A 23,727-nucleotide genomic window follows, 5' to 3' on the forward strand; every position below is an offset into this window, starting at 1 on the left:
GTAGCTTTATTTTCCATTTGTTCCTCTAAGAACTCTTTTACTTTATACTTACTAAGAAAACAAGATACCACTCAATATCTGAAAAAAAAAAAAACCCAAAAACCTAAAAAGCATAGTTTATTCCTTGCCAAGCAAGGGGAGTTCAAATTTCGGAGTACCATGTCTCTTAAAAATGCTGATCTTAGAAGTTCTGGAAGTGGAGAACTTTTAGAAGCATAAATATTTAGGGATTAGCTGGCTGTCAGCTGTGGAAGCATGGTTTCTGAATGTAGCTATATCTGATTGACTGTCGGAAGTATAAATCCTGGAAGGAGGCTTAGAAAAGTGTCCCTGTTGCTGACTGGTTGGTGTTCAGAACACATTGTTACTGAAACCTCATCACTATTGGATTGGGACAGATTTAAAGTCAATTCTTGTGTTTGATAACTGACAGCTCAGGACAATAATAGCCAGAGAACAATCTCTTCCTGAATTTGGAGAACAGAACTTTTAAATTTTTCCCTCAATGATTTGTTCTGTCCCATACCCATTGCCTATGCTAATGTTTATCCCTAGAAGTTTCCTCTATTTTTTCCTCATTATAAATAAATTGTCTATGAAACCAGAAGGTTTTTCCTTCATGGTCTTAGAAAGCTTGCCTGATCCTGCAGCCTTCCAGTTGTTTTCTACCCAAAAGGGAAAAATGAAGACAGGGAAGAAAGAAACAGAACCAGAAGATTTTGGTGTCCATCTTTTTGTCCTGTACTATGTCATATGGCTTATTCTCTTGCTGAAAGAAAAGCTGGTGATTTGGAGTATTGGCTTTGACATCCACTATAACAAAGTCAGACAAGGTAGAAAGGTGCTGGAAGTAGAAATTGAGTCAGGTAACCTACAGTGACTACCACATGAGATGAAGCAGATAATAGAGCAACAGAGATTTTTTTTTCTCTACAGGAAGCTGAAGGACATTAAACCTTGTCCTTATAACTGCAATTTTGTGTCTCTTAAGAGGGCGGCTTGCGATGTGTGTGTGAGTGTGTGAGAGTGACTAATAGCATTCATTTTTGACATGAAGTAATCACAGGCAAAATTAATTTTTATCCTCTGTACCATAGATGAATCTGAGCAATACTTTCTGTAGTGGACTGAGACAAACAAGCTAACTTAACCAAGAATCTCAAATAGTCAGAAATAACTTGCTACTCCATGTAATTTAGAATCTTGGGAACAAGATGTGAGTGTTGATGATTATTGTGTTTCAACGTATAAGACACAACTCTAAAAGCTTTCTAAGTATTTAACTTCTTAAATCCTCAAAGCCAGCTAATGAGATATGTACTATTGTTATTCTCTTATAAAGATAATAAATTCAGACATAGAATGATTAGATAATCTGCCAAAGACATATAGCTGGTAAGTGTGAAACCAGAATTTGAATCCAGCTGTGTGACAGTGTTATTCAGATGAATAGGAATAAAGAAAAAAAAATGTATAATATGTCTAAGTAGCAAATGACCACAGAAAGTTTCCCAGAATTTCCTACTGTCCAGTATGGCCCATAAGCTTCAGAAAGTGTTCTGTATTGCTGTGAATGTCACAGAAATCATTGAGAGAAAGCAGCCTCAGAGTACAATCTGGAAGGAGTTTGGGGCAAATAGCATTGATTACTGGACTGATATCTGAGGCACAGATGCAAAGACACCTTAGAGGACACCTTACAGATATATACAGTTGACCCTTGAACATCTCAGGGGTTAGGAGACCCCACCCTTCTCACAGTTGAAAATCTGGGCATCATTTATATTTGACCTGCCCTTATGTTGATGCCTCTCTATCTGCAGTTACCCTTTAGCAGATTCAAAGGGTGGTATTGTAGTATTTACTTTTGAAAAAAATCCAATTATATGCAGACTCTCACAGTTCAAACAGTTGTTTCCTTACTGATTTTCTGTCTGAATGATCTCCCTATTGGTGTAAGTGGGGTGTTAAAGTCCCCCACTGTTAGTGTGTTATTGTCGATTTCTCCTTTTATGGCTGTTAGCATTTACCTTATATATTGTGGTGTTCCTATGTTAGGTGCATATATATTTACACACTTTTTCATGGTGAAGTAATAAAAATGCATTTTTTATAGGCTTTCAAAGAAGAATTTTCGATCATACTTGTTAAGACTTTATGATATTTAAGCAGTCTCAAGATTGATTTTTATCAAAAGAGATAGATTTACAAACAGAAGACATGGGTTCTTAATCAACTTTGACCTTCGTTACCTGACCGTAAAATTCCACATACTTGTGTATTTAATTCCATATGTACCTGTCACATAATTCTATGAAATAAGCAAAATAACACTGACATGCCTTTCTCATAGAACTGAAATACAAATAGCTTGCAAATTCTACATTAAAATATGATTTTTAACTTATAACATTTCTCCATTTTAAAGAGGATTGAATTATAATTATAATAGCAACTTAACTTATGTGGCTTTTAAAATTCTAAAAGAAAATCTTTCTAGATATAAACCATTTTAATGACTCCCATTTGTTAGGCAAGATAAATCTGGGTTAAGAATATAAGTTTATTGTTCTTTAACTAAGCCAGTAATAACAATATCTAAGGTACCCGAATGAGTAGCATCTTTTCAATTCACAGTCAAGTACAAAAGCTGAGGCTTAGTCTGCTTTCTGTTATCTTTGAGAGGCTTAGGTTTTTGTAAGGAATGTTTCACAGGGGTGATTGTCTTAATTATTTTTATTTGAGTAACAGTACCTAATAAAGCAATCAGATTGTTACTAAGCTCAGTGGGAGAGAAAATAATAGGGTATCTTCACATCTCTGCCTAGAAATTATGTCCTCCGTTACTTTGTTTCTTCTTCTTTTATTGTGGTGAAGACTAGAAAGCCAAGCATCCCTCTGCGGGGGGAGGCTTACAGGGAAGGTAACCTGGTTTTACCCTGCCTTTTAGGACTCTTTACAGTTTGGAAAAGCATATTTCTCAGTTTAAAAAAAATAATAATTTCAGTATGGATTTGGATTCCTTTGATCCCTTGGCTTTGTCTGAAAAACTTGAGGAAGGAAGAGAAAGAATCAGATGGTGACTGAGCTCATGTGGCTGACTCAGGGGGCTAGGATGGCACCCCTCCAACCATGTGATGTTTCTGAGAGATTCCTTCGTGCAGTCAGCAGGGAAAGAGGTCCTTTTTATTCTAAACAACAACAAGGCAATCTTCTTTATCAACACCATATTATGAAATGTTAAGCTCATCAGGAAAAAAATCCAGCAAAAGAGTAAAGTCTGTTTTTTTTTTTTTTCCCCCCTCTTTTCATCCATATCTAGCTCTTGATGATTAGAAACTAAAAGGGGCCATGTGCTTTTGAAGCATAGTGAGAGGTGGGCTAGGAAGAGAATGTTTTGAGAACTTATCATACTAAATTCTATTAGAGAAGGGTGAGTATGCCAGGGTAAATTGTCTGTTTCCAAACTTAAAAGATTTATTTTCCCAAACAATTCATTTCTGGTAGGGAACTTGTAAGCAGGGGTCATTGAGAGAGAAAGTTCTTTTTCTATGATTTCAAAAGAAATATGTGAGAATTTTTCTGAGTTAAAAAATGCCATTTTCCATGATATAAGGTGTCAAAGCTTCTCTTCATTATCTTTCAAGATCCCTTATAGAGAGCATTTGCTTGTACTACCTCAGTGTAATAATCAAGGATTCTATAAATATTCCTGAATTATGATTTTTAGCCTTTTCATTTTGTTTTTGCAATAGTTTATTTTAGAACTTTTTAAATGTATTTTTCCTGCTATTTTGTATACAGCTTTCATCATCCAGCAAGTGTTTCACTATCTTTATTGGATACAAAGAGAACTGAGTAACACCTTTTAACAGATTTTTAAAAAAATTTGATTTAGAAGGTATTGGAGTTTAAAAAAACAATTAAATCTCCTTTAGAAGGGTAATTTATATGAATGGGTAGAGATGGAAGAAGAGAAATACAGTGATCAATGAAATGTGTATGTCCCCTCATTTAAGATATGCAGCCAGATAACAATATTTCAGAGTATGTTTTAGTATACTAAGAGTATGTTTTGGTATACATTTGAGAAAAATGAAATAAAACAATGAGATGTATAGTATATATTGATGTTTGGTGAGAAATGTGTGCAGCTGTTTTCTTGGTCATTTTAATTTCAGAAATTATTTACTGCATTTACTCAATCATTTTCTCACTGAGTTTTGGCTCATTTGTTTTACTGATTGACTTCCAGAATAACTCAATTTGTCTTTTGTCAATGTTCTATTATTTAAGTAAGTTTTTGACCTTCCTGATTAATTGGATAAAAGGACATTTTAGCTAGAATTGAAGTCAGCAGGTGACCTAGTGACAGGGAGGAAAGTTGGTAAAATGTCATCTCTCATTTGACCTGGAATTCTTGGAGTTCAAATAATGGTTTCCCCATCCCCTACTCTCAAATACTGGCAAGAACTTCAAAAATAAAAATCAGGTCCGATCAGTCTTAAGATGGGGGTTTTGATCTCTTCTTGAGGCTGGATTCTACTACCCACTCTGCCCAGTCTATAGGAAACTTGACACTGCTTTTTGTCACAATTCTAGTTGGCCATGAAGGTTGTCCCAGTCAAAGCATGACAACACAGCTGTCCTCATTGCTGCCCAAAGGGAGAAGCCTGCTTCTTTGACACTTTACCTGATGTATAGAAGGTGACAGCTATATGGAGCAGTATTCTTCTTCATAGTACTTACTGCCATATCACCTATATCATGTTTATTCGTTTATTGTCTCCCCCACCCCACCCCTGCAAGCTCCTAGAGACCAGGAGCGTAGCCTTTTAGTAGCACTTAATACTGATTCATCATAGGCACTCAACAAATATTTACTGGGTGAATATGAATTAATTTCTAAATTTCTTTTTCTTTTTATAAATATACTTAAGTTAAAATGTTTTTGTAACAACCTTAATTGAATATATCAGATGATATTTTTAGGACATGTTCCTAACTCTTTTTTTTTTTTTTTTTTTGGCTGCTCCCACGGCATGTGGAAGTTCCTGGGCCAGGGATTGAACCCTCACCACTGCAGCAACCTGAGATCCTGCAATGGAAATGCCAGATCCTTAACCTGCTGAGCCATTCCATAGACTCTTTTTTAAAAAATCATTTATTTATATATATATTTTTCTACTGTATAGCATGGTGACCCAGTCACACATACATGTATACATTCTTTTTTCTCATATTACATGTTCCATCATAATTGACTAGACAGAGTTTCCAGTGCTACACAGCAGGATCCCATTGCTGATCCATCCCAAAAGCCACATTCTGCATCTATTTACCCCAAGCTCCCAGTCCCTCCCAGTCCCTCCCCTTCCCCCTGGGCAACCATAAGTCTATTCTCCAAGTTCATGATTTTCTTTTTTGTGGAAAGTTTCCTTTGTGCCATATATTAGATTCCAGATATGTGATATCATACGGTATTTGTCTTTCTCTTTCTGACTTACTTTACTCAGGATGAGAGTCTCTAGTTCCATCCATGTTGCTGCAAATGGCGTTATTGTGTTCTTTTTAAAGACTAAGTAGTATTCCATTGTGTATATATACCACATCTTCCTGATCCAGTTGTCTCTCAGTGGACATTCGGGTTGATTCCATATCTTGGCTATTGTGAATAGTGCTGCAATGAACGTGCAGGTGCACCATAGACTCTTGATACAGATTTCTAAATTATTTTTCCTAAAGTTCATTTGGATTTTAGCTCCTCCCACCACTGATTAAATATTTGTTTTCCTTTATGTTTCTTTCTTTTTTTTTTTTTTTTTTTTGCCTTTTATTTTAGGACCGCACTGGCAGCATATGGAGGTTCCCAAGCTAGGGGTCGAATCAAATATGTAGCTGCCAGCATACACCACAGCCACAGCAATGCCAGATCCGAGCCAAGTCTGCAACCCACACCATAGCTCAGGGCAACCACCGATCCTTAACCCACTGAGCAAGGCCAGGGATTGAACCTGCATCCTCATGTATGCTAGTCAGATTCATTTCTGCTGAGCCACGATGGGAACTCCTGATTTTTCTAGATATATCCTGGCATGGTGCTGAATATAAATCTATTTTTAGCTGTCCAATTTAATAATAGAAAGATGCTACCTAATTTTAGTTAATAATTACTTAACCACTTGTTCTTAAATGCTCCAACCTAACATAATGTAAATATCTCATATAAAACAAATAACATACTCTTTGTGTTCTCTGAAGTCCTTTAATCATAACTTACAGTTTGTTTAAGCAATCTTCTCTTTTCCTTCTAATAGTACAGTTTTTTCATTTGCTTTTTTTCCCCCTTTCTTCCTTTTTAAGCCTGCACCTGTGGCATGTGGAAATTCCCAAGCTAGGGGTCGCACTGGAGCTGCAGCTGCTGGCCTATACCACAGCTAGAGCAATGCCAGATCTGAACCACATCTGTGACCTATACTGCCATTGAGGCAATTCTGGATCCTTAACCCACTGAGCAAGGCTAGGGATTGAACCTGCATCCTCATGGATGCTAATCAGGTTCTTTACCCGCTGAGTCACAACAAGAACTCCTGTTATTATAGTTTTATACTGATATTTTGCAAATCTGACACATTTGCTTCTTGCAATATTATTGAGTGTATAGTCTGAAAAATCCTCCTGCTGAAAACACATCCAACTGTTAAATTAAATAAATATTTTTAAAAGCATAATAATGATCCCAAAACTTTAAGAAAAAGTCCTTGGGGTCAAAATTAAAAATATAAAAGGAAAGTTATGGATTATAGATAAGTAAACCCTAAAACCACATTTGTTCCAAGGGCATTTGTCTACACTAGAAATTCAGACGTTTAGGTTTTAGACTTTAACATGTATGGGAAGAAATCTCCATTATTTACTCTCAGAACTGTTTTGTTCGTGTGAAAAAGTGCTATCTGCTGAGTGCTGATTCAAGGTGCATTCCCTCCACTGCAGATTCTGCTGTCAAGGGAAGTCTCCTTGCCTCCAAGGATGTTTCAATAGAACATTTTACTTTTCTAGTAAGGTCAGCAGCTTTTGAAGAGCAGTTGCCTTAGGTCTTTTGCTGTGAAATGTTCAGAGATTATGGCTCTGAAAATTTTCTTTTTTTTGTGTGTGTGTGTGTGTGTGTGTGTGTGTGTGTGTATTTTTCAGGGCCACACTGGCAGCGTATGGAAGTTTCCAGGCTAGGGGTCTAATCGGAGCTGTAGCTGCCCACCTACAATGACAGCCACAGCAACAGGGGATTGGAGCCATGTCTGTGACCTACACCACAGCTCACAGCAATGCCGGATCCTTAACACACTGAATGAGGCCAGGGATTGGTTTCCTCATGGATACTAGGTAGGTTTGAGCCATGAAGGGAACTCCCTGAAAATTTTCTTTTTGCTATTGCTTTGGGACCTCCTCTGTGAAGTGAGTTTCTGGGTCTGCTACAATGGTATGTGACAGATGATGAAAATCTATACTGATGGAGTGAGGAAGAGAAAGGAAATAAAAATCCAAATCTGTAATTGACATCTATTCTCAACTGTCAATGGTCTGTTTTATTGCTTATTATCTGACTCCCTACTAAAAGGTAAATTTCATGAGAATACTTGCTTTTTCTAACCTGTTCACCACTATATCCTAGCTGTTGGAAGAGTTGATGGCAGATAGTAACAAATAAAATTAATAAGGAAAAAATTAATTCCTCCATGATAGAAGACATCTGGAATTATTAACCTGTTACTAGGTAGCTAATCAGTTGCAGAACCTCAGTGTTGTCCAGAGCCACTGATGCAAACTCGGTCATATTCTGATTCTACTCTGAGTGGTGCAACCACATGTCTTCCCCCCAAACTTCTTTGTCATCAATATTCTCACTTAAAATCTTTCACCAATACATTCCCGGGATTCTAGGATTCTAATTCTTTTGGAAAGAATGAAAAACTGGCTGATTTGTATTACCACCACCTCAGATGGTCTCATAGGAAATGATTCCTTAAGTTATAGGAGATTCCATGTGCCTGGGCTGTGGGATGGAAATCCTGTGAAATCAGATTGTTATGATCATTATACAACTACAGATGTGATAAATTCATTTGAGTAATAAAAAAAATGAAAAAAAAAACTTATAGGAGATTCCTCAACGAGGTATAAGCAGGCAGTTCCCATCGTGTCTCAGTGGAAATGAATCTGACTAGTATCCATGAAGATGCAGGTTCAATCCCTGGACTCACTCAGTGAGTGGGCTAAGGATCTGGAGTTGCTGTGAGCTGTGGTGTAGGTCGCAGATATTTCTTGGATCACACATTGCTTTGGCTGTAGTGTAGGCTGGAAGCTACAGCTCAAACTCAACCCCTAGCCTGGGAATCGCCATATCGTGTAGGGTGGTCCTATCATATTTTATGGTCAAGTATTTTGTTTCTTGTTTAAGGAATCTTTATTTCAGGTCTAAAAGATATTTATCTATATTGATCACTGCTATGGACTGAATTAGGCCCCCATACCTCAAATTCATATGTTGAAGTCCTAACCCCCAAAGTATGCTATTTGGAGATTAAGGCTTGGGAAGATAATTAGGTTTAGATGAAGAAATGAGGGTGGGGCCCTCATGATGGGATTGGTGCTCTTATAGGAAGAGACACCAGAGAGAGCTTGTTTTTTCCCTCTCTCATTCATTCCCCCCCACCCCCACCCCCAACCCACCACCACCTTGCAACTATCTGCAAGCCAGGAGGAGAGCTCTCACCAGAGCCCAATCATGCTGGCACTCTAATCCCAGACTTCCAGTCTCTAGAATTGTAAGAAAATATTTTTTTCTTGTTTAAACTCCCTGTCTGTTGTATTATTATGAAAGCTTAAGCCAATTGGGACACTAATTTAGAATTTTAAGGGTAAAAAAAAAACTTTAATATACATGACATTTATTTTTGTCAACTTTTTTTAACAATTTAATAATTTTACTTATAGATAATTTTTTCTTCCATTTCAAGAGTTGATACTTTTTCTAACAGAAATCTAGCCTTAACTTCTTTCTGTCCTTTCTTGTGATGACCAGAGAATTAATCAAACAGCCATATAAATTTATATGTGATAACCAAATTACATTTTCTTGGGCATTTGTGGTAAGTGAAAATTGTTTGTGCTGTGCTCACTTATTTATAAATTACTGTGTTCATAGTGTAGATGATAATTGGGTAGTTCGAATATCCATCAGGGATGCCCTTAGAAGCATTTCTTAACAACTTTACTGCTAATAAGCTCACATACCAATTAATCTCTTGGAGACAGAGGAAGCAAAATGTAAAACTTTCAGCAGTAGCTGAGTAGCTTAACCTTAGGATAGAAGCTGACAGTTTTATCTGGATGAAAACAAGGGTTTAATGGGCATTACCTTTATGTTAAGAACATTTTTATTATTTGGGGAAAACAGTGTTAGATTTATGTAAACTATGAGAAATAACCATTTTTTTTGTTTTTATTAAATGACGTATACATGAGCATGCATTCAGAATATTTCCAGGGAATATTGTACAGACAGTGAAAGAATAAGACTTTCCTTTTCCCCTGGAGTTGCTTAACTGAGTCTATAGTGGCCTTGTTTCCCCTTCCTGTAAAGCATTTGTGTGCAGATGGGAAAAATGAGGCCCTTTTGCAAAGAGAAACAAGAAAGGAGGTGTATGTTGTGATTTTCTAAGCAACACTAGCTTTTTTTTTTTTTTTTCCAGCTACTTTAACCAACGCATTTCCTTTTCACTTCAACTGGATTGATTTAAATTTTTATTTTTTTCAAACAAAAAGTCCTGGATGATTACATTATTCAAATATGAATGCAAAAAGTATTTTGTATGTTTTCTTTTATGGTTACAAAGTTGTTTAACCTAAATCAAGGTATTTCAACAATAGGAGTGTGTCTTTTTTTTTTTTTTTTTCCTGGCATAACTCCTTTTATTTCCAATCATTTGATTGCTCTGTATCATCTCAGCACATATATACAATATGTGTGTGGTATGAAATTTTATCTTTGAATATATTTTTACATGTTTCTACATTCCTCTTATATTTCTTTGTCCTCTTGGTCTGTAAGATGTTTCCTATTTTATCCTTTTTTTCCCATGGTGTAAGTTCATCAAAACTTATTTGGTGAGTGGTTTCTGGAAAATGATATTCTATATCATCTGAGCTTAGTGTATGTTCAACATTGAAGAAAGGTTATTTTACAACATTCCATTTTCTCTCCATTCCTTACTGTTTACATTTTTCCCACTTTGAGTCCGGATCTCATAACTAATATCTAGACCAATTTTAATTAAATCTCAAACTAATTTATTTTTGTAGAAAAATAGAAAGAAATATTCTTTTCTTTCCCTGTGATAATTACTCATACATTCCAGATTATTTTGACTCCAAATATGTCTGCATCAATTTCTTTTCAGATAATTCGTAAAGATCTGTGTCTATGCCAAGTGATTATAATGATAATTTTAATCAACATTACAATGATCAAAATAATAATATTTTAAAGTACAAAACGTGCCATGCACTATCCTGGGTTACATGAAAAATCTCAACTCTACAGGACAGTTAATATGTCCTCATTTTATAAAGAAAAAAATGATTATCAAATAAATTATGTAGTTTGGATTAAAAGAAGTAATTTGGAGTAAGAAATAACTTCAAATCCTGTGTGTTATATTTACTAGGCCTTAGATGGTTTATTCAACCTGTATAAATAAATTACAATTTTTTGTGAGCTAGTAAGTAAAAGTCATACCTACCTGTGAAGGTGCTTCTGATAATTGAATGAGTGTATATATTTATAATACTTAGCATGATAGTTAGTATATTAAAAGTATTAATTAATAGTAGATATTTTTATTTTTGTTCTTATTGTTACTGCTATCATTACTGTATCCAAATATAAAGCTCAATTCATTTAAATCTCAGTAACTTTGAAATAAATGCTCTTTGTACCATATCACATATCATATATTTCTAATAACTTTATCTGCAGATATTAAGTGGTCATTTTTAATTTACTTTGGGAATACCTTCCTTTTGCTAGACCAGAGTGATATGGCATGGCAAACAACTTTTGCAGTGTCTGCTGTCCCCTAAAGGACATATCTTATGAAAATGTCCTACTATTACTTAGTGGGGTACCTATAATCCTGTATGCTATTTGCTACACATAAAAAAATAAGCAAACTTGAGAAATAGCATCTTGATTACTTATGAACTTCTAGTTTTTATATTTGGAATCTTTTCTATCTCAGAAATCCTATTTTAGAATTCTTATTATTCCACCATTGTTAAGTCTTTTTCTTCTTTTATTTTTGACTTGTGATTTTGACTGTTTAATTTCTCCACTATGATCAAATGTCCCCTGGGACCCATGACTGGAAAAGAGCAGAGCTATGATTTTTAGCCAGATCTATGTGAGTTATACGTCCACATTAAAAGAGTGGGTAAAACCAACAAACAAGGGCAAGAAATATTTTCAAAAGGTATGTAGAAGATGCTAGCTTGTCAGCTGCAGTAGTAGCTTCAAAAAAAAAAAAAAAATGAGAGGATTATAAATAAAATGTATGCTTTTCTTGGAATTTAGGCTTTTATACACAATTACCAAATCAAAATTTGAACTGATTATTCTGGAGTTCCCTTCGTGGCTCAGTGGAAACGAATCTGACTAGTATCCATGAGGATGCAGATTTAATCCCTGGCCTTGCTCAGTGGGTTAGGGATCAGCATTGCCATGAGCTGTGGTGTAGGTCACAGATGTGGCTCAGATCTGGCTTTGCTGTGGCTGTGGTGTAGGCCAGCAGCTACAGCTCCAGTTCTAGCCTGGGAACCTCCATATGTTGCGGGGAGGGGGAGGTGCTAAAAAGCAAAATACAATACAATACAATACAATACAATACAATAAACTTGTAATTACGTGCTCTCTTCCAACCCTGTCTACCTGTACTGTATTTTCCTTCCCAATACGTTCCTTCTTCATTTTATTCCTTTTTGTTTAATAACAATCACAACCCAAAGAGTCACTCAAACAAGAAAAAGTGATTCTGCATTCTGTCTCTCAAATTCTTACCCTGGCTTATTCCTCTGTAACACACTACAATCCATCAATTACTCCTTATTCTGTATTGTTACTTCTTTACTTGCCAAGATCACAGCCACTGCCTTCAAATTGTTCTTTATGTTTTGTTGTTGTTCTCATCCTGCCTCTAATCCATTCTAAAGAGCAAGGTTTCACACCTATAGTCCTTCAGTAGTTTTAAAAAACTGTTCATAGTATAAAAGTCAAAATATTTAGAATGAGACCCAGATTCTTCCTGATCTGTATCCTCTCTCATTCCTGCCATTACAACCTATATTGGGTTTAATAATGAAATTCTAACAGTCATTCTCTCTGTCATTCTTTTTTACATCTCCTAACTTTGCACATGCTAATCACTTTGCCTGGAATATATTTTTCTTAGCCCCCCAGAATATTCATTCTTCAAGACCTTTTATTTTTTTTTAATGATTTTAATTTTTCATTATAGTTGGTTTACAGTGTCCTGTCAATTTTCTACTATACAGCAAAGTGACTCAGTCATACACACATACATATATACATTCTTTTTCTCACATTATCCTCCATTGTGTTCCATCACAAGTGACTAGATATAGTTCTCTGTGCTATACAGCAGGATCTCATTGCTTATCCACCCCAAAGCAAGAGTTTGCATCTGTTAACCCCAAACTCCCAGTCCATCCTGCTCCCTACCTGTGTCTCTCCCTCTTAGCAACCACGAGTCTGTTCTTCAAGTCTATGAGTTTATTTTCTGTGGAAAGTTTCATTTGTGCCCTTTTCTAATGGGTCCTTTTTCTGAAGTAGGGATGATTATGATCCCTGTTGTAGCACTAAGCAAGTTAGAAATTCCAATCACTTTTGAATTGAGAATAAAGCATTTGAATATGATGATGGTCCACTTATCTAGTTCTACATAACAAACACATCAAACCTTAGTGGCTTAAAACAGCAATAATTAACTCTGACTGATTTCCTTTGATTTGGGCAGAAATCAGGGTAGTTTGTTTTTGCTCCTTGAGGTCTTGTTCTCCCCAGACCCCTTGGGCTTCTTCAATGCTTGGTGGCAGGATTCTAAGAATAAGAGCCCTGGAGAAGCAGGAGCAACCCTTACCAGCCTTTTATGATCCAGCCTCAGAAGGCACACACAATCACATCTGCCATAGTCCCAGCCCTGTACAGATTTTAGGAGAGGAAATATTGACCTCACCTCTGAATAGAATGAATGTCTAAGTCACTTTCTAAGAAGGGCATGTAAAATGAGAAACTATTGAAGCTAGTTTTGGAAGATTTTAGGGGAACCAATAAAAGCAGATTAATGTTTTCTGCGTATATTAAATTTTCATAAGTAAAAAAATGAAGATATGAAACTATGTTTTAATTGTTATAAATTCTCCATACAATTCTAGTTTTAGGAAAAAGCAACATTTTTAAAGGCCATGCATTATTACTATACACTTTTTGGCTTTTATCATTTTGTTTTTAGTGGTTGCATTAATGGCTTATGTAGAGTACTTGGAAATAGAGCAAGTGCTAATATTAACCTGATAAAATTATAATGGCATGGGAATTCCCTAATTGTGATATTAACAGACTTTATTGTGAATGAAAAATTATTTATTTCCCAATGATAATTCATAATAGAAAATGTTGAAAGGAATAGACAGCCTTAAATAAAAATACAATTTTTTTCTTTCCTTCCTTTCATTTTTATTTCTCCCCTTCTTCCTTCTTACTTTCTTCTTACTCTTTCTCTTTTTGTACCATCCCTTCTCCCTCTCCCCTTTCCTCCTTTCTTCCTTTATTCTTTCTTTCCTTCCTTCTGTAATTTTCTCTTTACTCAGCAAAAAGAGTAACAATCATAGCATCACCAGTGAGGACCTTGTTTCATAACCTTTTTTCTGACAGAGCTCTAGTTTATTACTATAATATTTTAATTAGCCAAAAGCAGGTGCAAATATCTCAAAAATAAAGTTTGTTCCTAAAATTTATTGAATAACTTCCTAGAGTACATACTGGAGTGAGTTTACATATCTTCCACTAACCTCTCTTTTCAGTCCACATCCTGAACTTTGTGCTTTCATCAGTCCATTCCTATTATCTCACAATGAAATCAAATGGGCAGAAAAAAGAGCACAAGCCTGGATTCCACTTACTGATCTGGCTTTGCTCAGCACCAGGTAGTGAAGATTAAAGGAAAATATTCATTTCCTTCCACTTATATTCCCATGGTGGAGGGGCTTCATCTAGAGTAACATGGGTGGCTTAATTTTCTACCAATCTCCACTATTCCCCAAGGAAGAAAGAATTACCTAGCTTATTGGTGAGTCTTAGAGAAGAAGTGTGTGTGAATAGCTCAGTTCTAGTTTTCACTTCTCTAAACCAGAATGCACAGAAAAGGCACATTCTCTCCTGCACCCCTGCATGTGGGCATCCATGTAAATGTGCAGATGTAGTTGTTGAAGTGTTGAAATGTGCTAAGAGTGGATGTTCTAGAAAAACCTTATTATTGCTTGGTAATCGTGTGTTAAATCATAATCTTATTCATCAGTAAACATTTATTGGATGGTTATTATTTGCTAGGTCTTATGTAATAGGGATATAAAATGTAAAAAATGACTAGCTTCGTTATATTCTAGAAAGAGATGCAGAGAAGTAGATAATGCAGCCCTCTGCCTCTGAAGGAGGGCTGGGGAAAGAGGCTCCAAAATATGCAGTTAGTGTATCTATTTACATTCACACTTTTGACATAGTCTCAATCATTAAATATTTAAGTTATCACTTTTGTTTTTGGTTTATATTTGCTTGCAGAACATAATCAAGATCTTAATCACATAGCATATTCAACATACCGTTTGACTATTGGAAGAACACGTAAAAGCCATGCCACCTCATGCTTCACCATTTATACTGACACTCAGTATCTTCCAGAATGCCTATTCCTTCACAACCACAACTTTTCAAGGCCTTATGGAAATTTGACGAGTATACATAAACTTGTGTACCTTCTCATGTATGTCTGCTCTGACCTAAACTCCTTTCCTCTTTGGCCTGTTCTTGCATTTTAGGCCAGCCTCTTAGCATAGTACTAAGAACACAACTGCGTCCATAGCTTCATATTACTTATTAGTGATTTAATGGCACTGTATCTTCTATATAATACATAATATACTAAATCAATTTATGGATTGGATCTTCCTCTACCAATGTATCATAAAGTATTGGACCCAGTCTGTTCTGTAGGTGTGTATGTGTGCATGTATGTGTGCTGAATATAGGTAGCTTTAGCATTTTCAAAAATCTCAGTATTATCTCCATACTATCATGTTAGTAATTGTTAGGCTGAGTATGTATGTGTGATATGATGTTTTATAATATATATATAACTAATTCAATTTGCTGTATACCTGAAACTAATACAATGTTGTAAATCAACTAAACTCCAATAAAATTAAAAAAAAAACCTGAAGACATGCATAGCACAGTGCCAGGGGATTAATAGCAAATATTTAATATATATTTTCTGGTTAACTATTATTTAATTAACAAAAATAATGGAAAGTAGAAAAAATAGTGCAAAGAAGATGGAATTCTGGTTATAACAAGGAAAAGAATTTAATATTACCAATATGTTCTAATAACATGACATTAAATTTGGTTTTTAATGCCAATATATTTTCATTTTTCCAGTTTTTTTTTTGTTTTTTAACATCATTTTAAAATTTCTTGATTTCTTTATACTCTATAGCTATTTGAATAGCATTTCTTTTATTGAGAAACTATGAATTATGCAGAGAAACTTTAAAGGAATTTAAGCTTGTTTCAGATTGTTACTGGTTGACTCTCTCAAATCCAGTTGGTCTGTGGCAGAGAGACCCTAAGATGAGCCCCCACCTCACGACCCCTGCCATTTCATATTCATACTCACATATAATTCCATTCCCTAGTGTAGATGGCTTATTTATAACCATTTGAATATTGGAAACTTGATGTTTTGTTACGCCCATGATTTTAAGATCCAAGAGTGGCTTCTGGCTGATAGCAATAAAGAAGTCATACAGCTGCAAGAAAATGGATTCTGCCAACAAAACCTGCTCCCTAATTGAGTCTCTGGAAGCTCAGTTTGGTTGTAGCCTGTGAGACTCTGAGCCAAGGACTCATTTATCCATGCCTGAAATCTTGACCATGGAATCTTTCATAATTAGGAGACAAATACCGTGTGTTGTTTTAGGATGCTAAGTTCATGCTATTTTTTATGCAGCAGAGAAACTAATATGGCCCTTTTATTATTTATACCTTTCTTTTTTATTTACATATAAAAAATAAGATAAATTTTCTTGTATCATAGTTTAAAAATGTTACTTCTCTTCCATTTTTTTTTCTTTCAAGTCTTCCAATTGCGCCTACATTAGATCTTCTTTGGTTCAACTTTACTTTCTCTCTGACAATTTAAATTTATTTTTTTATTTCATTTTTGTTATCTTTATTGCTTTGTCATTTTTACTCTATCCTTTTTAGTAAGTTGCTTTAATATCCTGATTTAGGGATACCTTAGAATTTAATATTCATTTCTGTCATTTTTTTTCTTTTTTTTTCCTAAGTTCATTAACTCTCATTTGATTTTTTCTTTTAATTTTATGTATTTGTATTATCAGTTCTTGAATTTCTGATTTGAGATATTTTAGTATATTTTCAAATATTTCTTTGATGATACATGACTCAATTGACAGAATTGTGTTTCTTCTACTTCATTACTTCATCATTCTTTCTTTCTTTTTTTTGGTGAGGGAGGTAGTTTATAAGCAAGACTAAATATTCTCATTTCCTATACAGCTGATAATTCAAAAGGTGTGTTGATTACATTGATTTAATTAAACATGCTTTAAAATTATTTAATGTTAAGAAATTTTAAAAGAATTTGAATTTAAAAATTATAAAAAGAATCAATTTGATCTCTTGTTGCTATTGAAGAAATTTATTTATAAATAAAATAAATAATAAATATCTTTTTAGAACTAATAGACAATATAAAAACTGGTTTCTGTCTATGAAAATTCTGTTTAATGTCTACTTTCTGGATAATGTCCCATCTTTTTTGTATTTTTCTATTCTTTACTATTTAGAATGCTATAGAACATGATTTTTAATGATAAAGTGTATAAAGCAAATTTGATTGCTTTTTTCCTGAACTTTTATTTCCTAAAAGAACTGAATGTAAAATTTTTTTCTTTTATTTTTGCCTAAAGTAAAAATTATCCTTATTACTAAAGTCCATTTTCATGGAAGATCCATTTTTATTTTCTGAAATGGACTATAAGAGAATATATATCTCAGAAATTTTCAAAGGAAGAACAGAAAAGGAGGGAAGGGATATTGTAGTAATTTACCAGTAAACTGGTATGCAGAAAAAATATGTAACTATTTTTTGTTGAAGCCCATATGACCATTATGGAACTTCACTGAACTACAACCAGCTACTTCAAATAATATATATAAACAGCATGAGGCAATACTTGAGCTTGTCATTTTTAATTTCTATACTCAGGCATCTATATCTTAGCAAAGTCTCAGCTCACTAGCACACTGAGCTATGTAGTGGATATAATCTGAATCAAAGCACAATTGCAAAAATGTCAAACATGATGAAAAAGAGAAAATCACTACAAAGGAGAATTCACCACGGTAACTCTTTGCAGTTCCCAACGTAGAGGCCTAGGAGCTTCATCAAAGATACAAGAGATGGAAAAGGCCCATTAGGTCATCAAACCTATCCCCTCACCAAAGAAAGAAAATGAATTCAAGCAACCCTATCTGCTGGCTTCAAACCAAATTCAGGATAGAAAGACCCTGCTGCTGCTCTTGATACATTATTTCATGACACTGGATGTCATTTATACAAAAAACTGAAATGAATTGTCTGCCCCCAGCATCCTAGAATCACAGAATAGACTTTGAGAGCTGGAAGGTACCTCAGTCCAGCCTCCTCATTTTATAGCAGAGTACTCTGAGGGCCTGAGAGGTTAAACGACTAGCTCAGATCCACAAAGCCACTCACAGCTGGACTAGTATTAAAACTAAAGTTTCCAGAGATATCTAAACTGCTTTTTCCAGCAAATAATTCTCTTCTTGGAAAGAAAAAAAACCTTGATAAAAACCTATTTTGTACTACATTATACTTAACACATGTGAATTTAATGTACTTCTTTCAAGGACCTCATTTTAAAAATTCTAACTTTGAAGTGGAAATCTAGGTTTTCAAATCTAGGTTTTCACTGTCAAAATGTAATTCCTGCAGTTGATATTGACTCCAAAAGAGACTTTCAGTTGTACACCAATGCCATCTTCTGTGTTAGGCTCAAAGAAATCTAGAGAGGTATAATAGCTTCATTGGTTGACTCTACACGTAGTGGGGCTGGGAGTCATAGATTTAAAATTTTCTCTACATATTATTTCCTCACCACCACCCACCCACTGGAAGCCACTGGAGTAATTCTATTGCAATAGATTTTAATATTTTACCAGTGGAAAAGCAGGAAATATAGATGGTCTGGGGAGAGATCTGCCATTTGCCGAGAGTTTTTGTCCCAGGCTTGTTTGAGGACGGATTACAATGTCAGATGCCTGCAGTGCCCAGGCAGGCAAAATGAGAGATGTCAGCTGAGTTAGATGCAAACAAACTCAGAACCCAAGAAAGCAGATGCTACTTATTCCTAAAGGATAAAACTCTTTTGATAATGCAGACCAGCACGGCCAGACCTTAGGGTTTTTTATGAGAAGTTGGCATTTCTAATTTTTATGAGAAATTTAAATTTAAAGGGACCTAATAAAAGGAAAAACTGGGTTATAAGAATTATTTAAACCACTTTGTATAGCATGCCATATCTCAGGCAAGCTCTCTCAGCAGAAAGAAAAAGTATTTGATTCATACCTTTAGTGTCTTATTTCACCATAATTCAATTATTTCTTACTTATTTTTCAAAATTTTCGTTCTTCATGTTGATGTTAATATTTTCAAACTAAAGCAAAAGCTTTGGATTTTTTTTTTTTTTAAGGATTTTAGAAACATTTGACTTTAACCGGATTTCATGATAGATTTGTTTTGAACAATTCTATATTATTCCGTTGATAAGAAACCTGTATTTTTAGTAGTTTAGAATTCACTCACCTTGTAGTGAGGAGAAACATACCTGGAGTTTGGGGATTTATTAGCCTAGCAGTTCTAGTTGTTAGTTTACATCAGAATCATCAGGGGACTTTTTAGAATGGCTTGCGACCACCACCCTCAAAGTTTCTGACTCAGTAAGATCTAGGTGGGGCTTGATTAATGTGAATATCTAGAAGTTCCCAGGTAATGCTGATACTTTTGTGGATAGCATGTTGAAAACCACAGTTTTAGAGAATTGGCATATTTCAAGGTATAAAATTATTATCTTTGGCTGTTCCCATGATATGTAGAAGTTCCTGTGCCAGGGATCTAACTGGCACCACAGCTGTGACTCAAGCCACAGCAGTGACAACACTAGATCCTTAACCCTCTAAGCCACCAGGGAACTTCCGAAGGTGTGAAATGTTTAGAGTCAATCAAAATCTTCTTGTTTTGTTGATAAGCTGAGGAAAGGGAGCGTGATAAGAGGTACTGGCTCAGAAAGTACCTTTGTCAGTGTCTGTTTTTAACTAATTGATCAAAATTAACTATTTTTTGATAATCCTCATCAGAGATAAACTTTCTAAAATGCTTCCTTTGTGCCGGATTGTGCTCAAAGTTCTCGAGTCACTCATTAAATCTTCATGAAAATCTTATTTTTGTCATCCCCATTTTATAGACGAGGAAATGGAAACACAGAGAAGTTAAGTACTTTATGCAGGTTATACAAGTGAGTAAACAGTGGTATTGGACTTAAACTCAGGTAATGTGGGTCGTGAGTCCATGCCTTTAACCACTGCACATTTTAGCTCTCAGGATAATGACTGCCCTCTGTCAGTCATCTCAATTTGTCTTGATTCATTCCATAGCCCATCGTACATCAGCTTAGGAAGATATATCGTCATTACACAGTCTATTGTTTAGCACATTTACTAAAATCAGAATTGTTAGGGGAGTTCCCATCATGGCTCAGCAGTAATGAACCCACTAGTACCCATGAGGATGCAGGTTTGATCCCTGGCCTTGCTCAGTGGGTTAAGGATCTGGCATTGCTGTGAGCTATGGTGTAGGTTGCAGATGCGGCTCTGATCCCACATTGCTGTGGCTGTGGCGTAGGCTGGCAGCCGCAGCTCAGATTCTACTCTAGTCTGGGGACTTCCATATGCATGGGTATAGCCCTAAAAGTAAAGAATTGTTAGGGAGTTCCTTTGTGGTGCAGTGGGGTTAAAGAACTGCTGTGACATGGGTTCTATCCCTGGTCTGAGAACTTCCACATGTTGTTCCACATGGCCAATAATTGTCTGGTAAGAGATACTAGAAGCTAGTTGCATACGTGTTAATATCATCAATCCCTATTTCTTTACTGAGTTGACTGAAAGTGTGTTTTGTGACCGGAAAATGAACATAGTTTATGTTACAATCAGCACAACCTCAATATAGCTCATTTTTGCAACAAGCATTTTTGAAAAATAGGTTTCATCATCATCATATTGATATCCCCTATGGTAATACTCATTAAATGTGAATTTATAGTACTGTTTGTTCCACTTTTTTTTTAATTTATTTTATTTTCCCACTGTACAGCAAGGGGGTCAGGTTATCCTTACATGTATACATTACAATTACAGTTTTTCCCCCACCATTTCTTCTGTTGCACCATGAGTATCTAGACATAGTTCTCAATGCTATTCAGCGGGATCTCCTTGTAAATCTATTCTAGGTTGTGTCTGATTGTTCCACTTTTAACTGAAGTTTTCAGAGACTCTATGTGTGTTTGTGTGTGCATATGTGTGTGCGCATGCACGTGATTGTGTTTGTCTTGAAAGCTTCCTTTAATTTTTCTTTTTCGTAAATGTTTTCCTTTTTTAATTTTTCCATAAATGTTACTAGAACACTAAGTTTGTACAAGAAGTAGACCAAAAAATGCTGCCTGTGTCTCTTAGTCTATTTATTCTGTCACGGGATTGTTTTAGTGTTGTTCGAAGCACTATTTTGGAGCCAGACAGAATCACATTCTACAATTCCTCACGTTATTAACTGACAGAGCACTGTTCCTATTAGACAATTGATCCTGGGCAGATGAAGCCATTAAAAACAGTACTAATTAGCTGAAGAGGGAAGACAGTAAAGCAGGCTGCCTCACTTCCTTTTATGCTTAAGGAAGTTGAAGTTCCAGACAAATAATAATTGATATGTAGTCTGCCTTAATTGTGGTTGTTAACAGCCAGTATTATACTGACAGGCTGCCAATTTCTGTCTAGTCTATTGTATGTTTAACTTCAAAATCCAAGAACAACTGCGTAATCTTTTTGGTTAATCTGCACCTAAAAGAGTACATTTTATAACGTCCCTGAAATCAAAACTTGACAACTAAACCCAGCTTATGAGTTATTTGGTATATATCTCCATGTGTCAGATGTTTATGCTGGATAAGCATGGTGCCCAAAATTATTTGGAAGAGAAACACCTAGGTTTAAGAAGGATAATTCTCTGTCTCTTTGATTCCTTCCACTCATGATCATGACAAATATGATATAATATTTGTAAATTAAACTTTGTCATGAGTTTGGGCTACATTTAGCCAATAGCTGATCAAATCAAAAAACCTCTTTCAGTTTTAACATTGTACGTTTCCATCAATAAGTGGCCATCTATTATCTGATGAAACATTAATTGAATTATCTCCAGAGTTGATATAGACTATTGTTTCTTTGTGCGAAACTATCAGCAGAAGCATACCAAGGCTAAACACCAGCTTTCTTCTCCCAAAGACTCTTTTCCTAAAAAGGCCTCCTTCTTTATCCTTTCCACAAAAAGCATACATAAAAAATGATGGTGGATCATTTCACAGCGGAGTCAAAGAAAAATATGCCTGAGATAAGGGTAAATTGACTGGGAGTTTTGGCCTGTTGGGGACCACAAAAGCCGAGGGGGATTTAGTCTTAGCATCTTATAACCCCTGGAGTCTTTCCTACTGTGGCATACTGAGGGGAAGCTCTGAGGTAGAGTGTTGTTAGGATAAGTGGAGTTGACTGAATGGCAAAAATAATCTCCACTACTTCATGAAAACAAATAAACATAGTTCCCCTCCAAGACTCTATCAAATTAAAAATCCGTATCAAACTGAAAATTTCTGCAAAGCATAAAAAGACAACCTACAGCATGGGAGAAAATATTTGCAAACCATTATCTGTTATGGGGTCAATTTCTATAATACGTAAGGAACTCATACAATTCAATGGCAAAAAAACAAAACAAAACAAAAGCAGAAACAAAAACCTGATAACCAGGTTTAAAAAATGGGCTAAGAACTTGGGTAGATATTTCTCCCAAGAAGATATATAAATGGCAGACAGGTATATATATATACACAACTCACCAGCACTAATCTTCAGGGAGATGCAAATCCAAACCATAATGAGGTATTACTTCATACTTGTCTGAAAAGCTATTATAAAACAAAACAAAACAAAAGAATACCCATAAAAAAACATCAAAAGACAAGGCAAGGATGTGGAGAAAATGGAAGCCTCATGCATTGTTGGTAGGAAGACAGATTTCCTTTGTTTTTAGCCTACAAGCCTCTTATTGCTCCAGAGTTCTATGAAAGATACCATGTTATATTTAGTAGTCAAGTCTCCTAGGCTCTTCTCAGCTATGATATTTTCTCAGACTTTCCTTGATTTATCAAGACCATTACAGTTTTGGGGAGTACTGGTCAGGTATTTTGTAGAGTGTTCTGCAATTAAGATTTGCATCATGTTTTTCTCATGATTAGACTAGGGTTATGAGTTTGGGAGAGGACAATCATGGTGGCAAAATGCCATTTTCATCTATTACATCAAGAATACTATGATTCTGCACCTTAGTTCCACCCTAGTGTGGGTTTTTCTTCCCCCATACCACCGAGCAATTCTCTGACACCAGTTGGGTGTCCTACAACTCAATTCAATTCTGACACTATCTACCTAGAGATACTATCATATTCCCTAAGTCCAGGGCTCAGTCCCACAAAACTGCCCCCACTTCAGAAGCCAGTCACAAGTCCAGGTTGTTACTTGGGCTTCTGATGTACTGCCTCTAAATCAGAGGTTCCCAGAACCCCATCCTTGAGCTCCATTAATTTGCTAGGGCAGTTCAGAACTCAGGAAATCAGTTTTCTCCATAGATGATCAGTTTATTACAAAGAATATTAAGGGATATGAATCAATAGCTGGATGAAGAGATACACAGGGCAAGATCCTGGAGAAAAAAAACAAAAACAAAAACAGGCTTCTTTCTTTCAGAGATTGGAGCCAGCACTGTGTGACATGTGGAGGTACTCTGGTTCACCAACCTGGAGACTCTTCTAACTTTGTCCTTCTGAGGTTTCATGGAGGCTTCTTTAAGTAGGTATGATTGATTAAATCTTTGGCCATTGGCAATTGAACTCCATCTCTAACCCCTCATCCCTCCCCGGAGGTCTCAGGGTAGGACTCAAAGTTCC

General features: G+C 35.6%; 1 pseudogene; it reads left to right on the top strand.

The window, feature by feature from the left end:
• LOC100512896 overlaps positions 683 to 23,727 on the top strand; it is a 182,065-nt pseudogene continuing 159,020 nt past the window's right edge.

Source organism: Sus scrofa, chromosome 4 (assembly GCF_000003025.6).
Source record: "Sus scrofa isolate TJ Tabasco breed Duroc chromosome 4, Sscrofa11.1, whole genome shotgun sequence".
In the NCBI taxonomy this organism is placed as follows: domain Eukaryota; kingdom Metazoa; phylum Chordata; class Mammalia; order Artiodactyla; family Suidae; genus Sus; species Sus scrofa.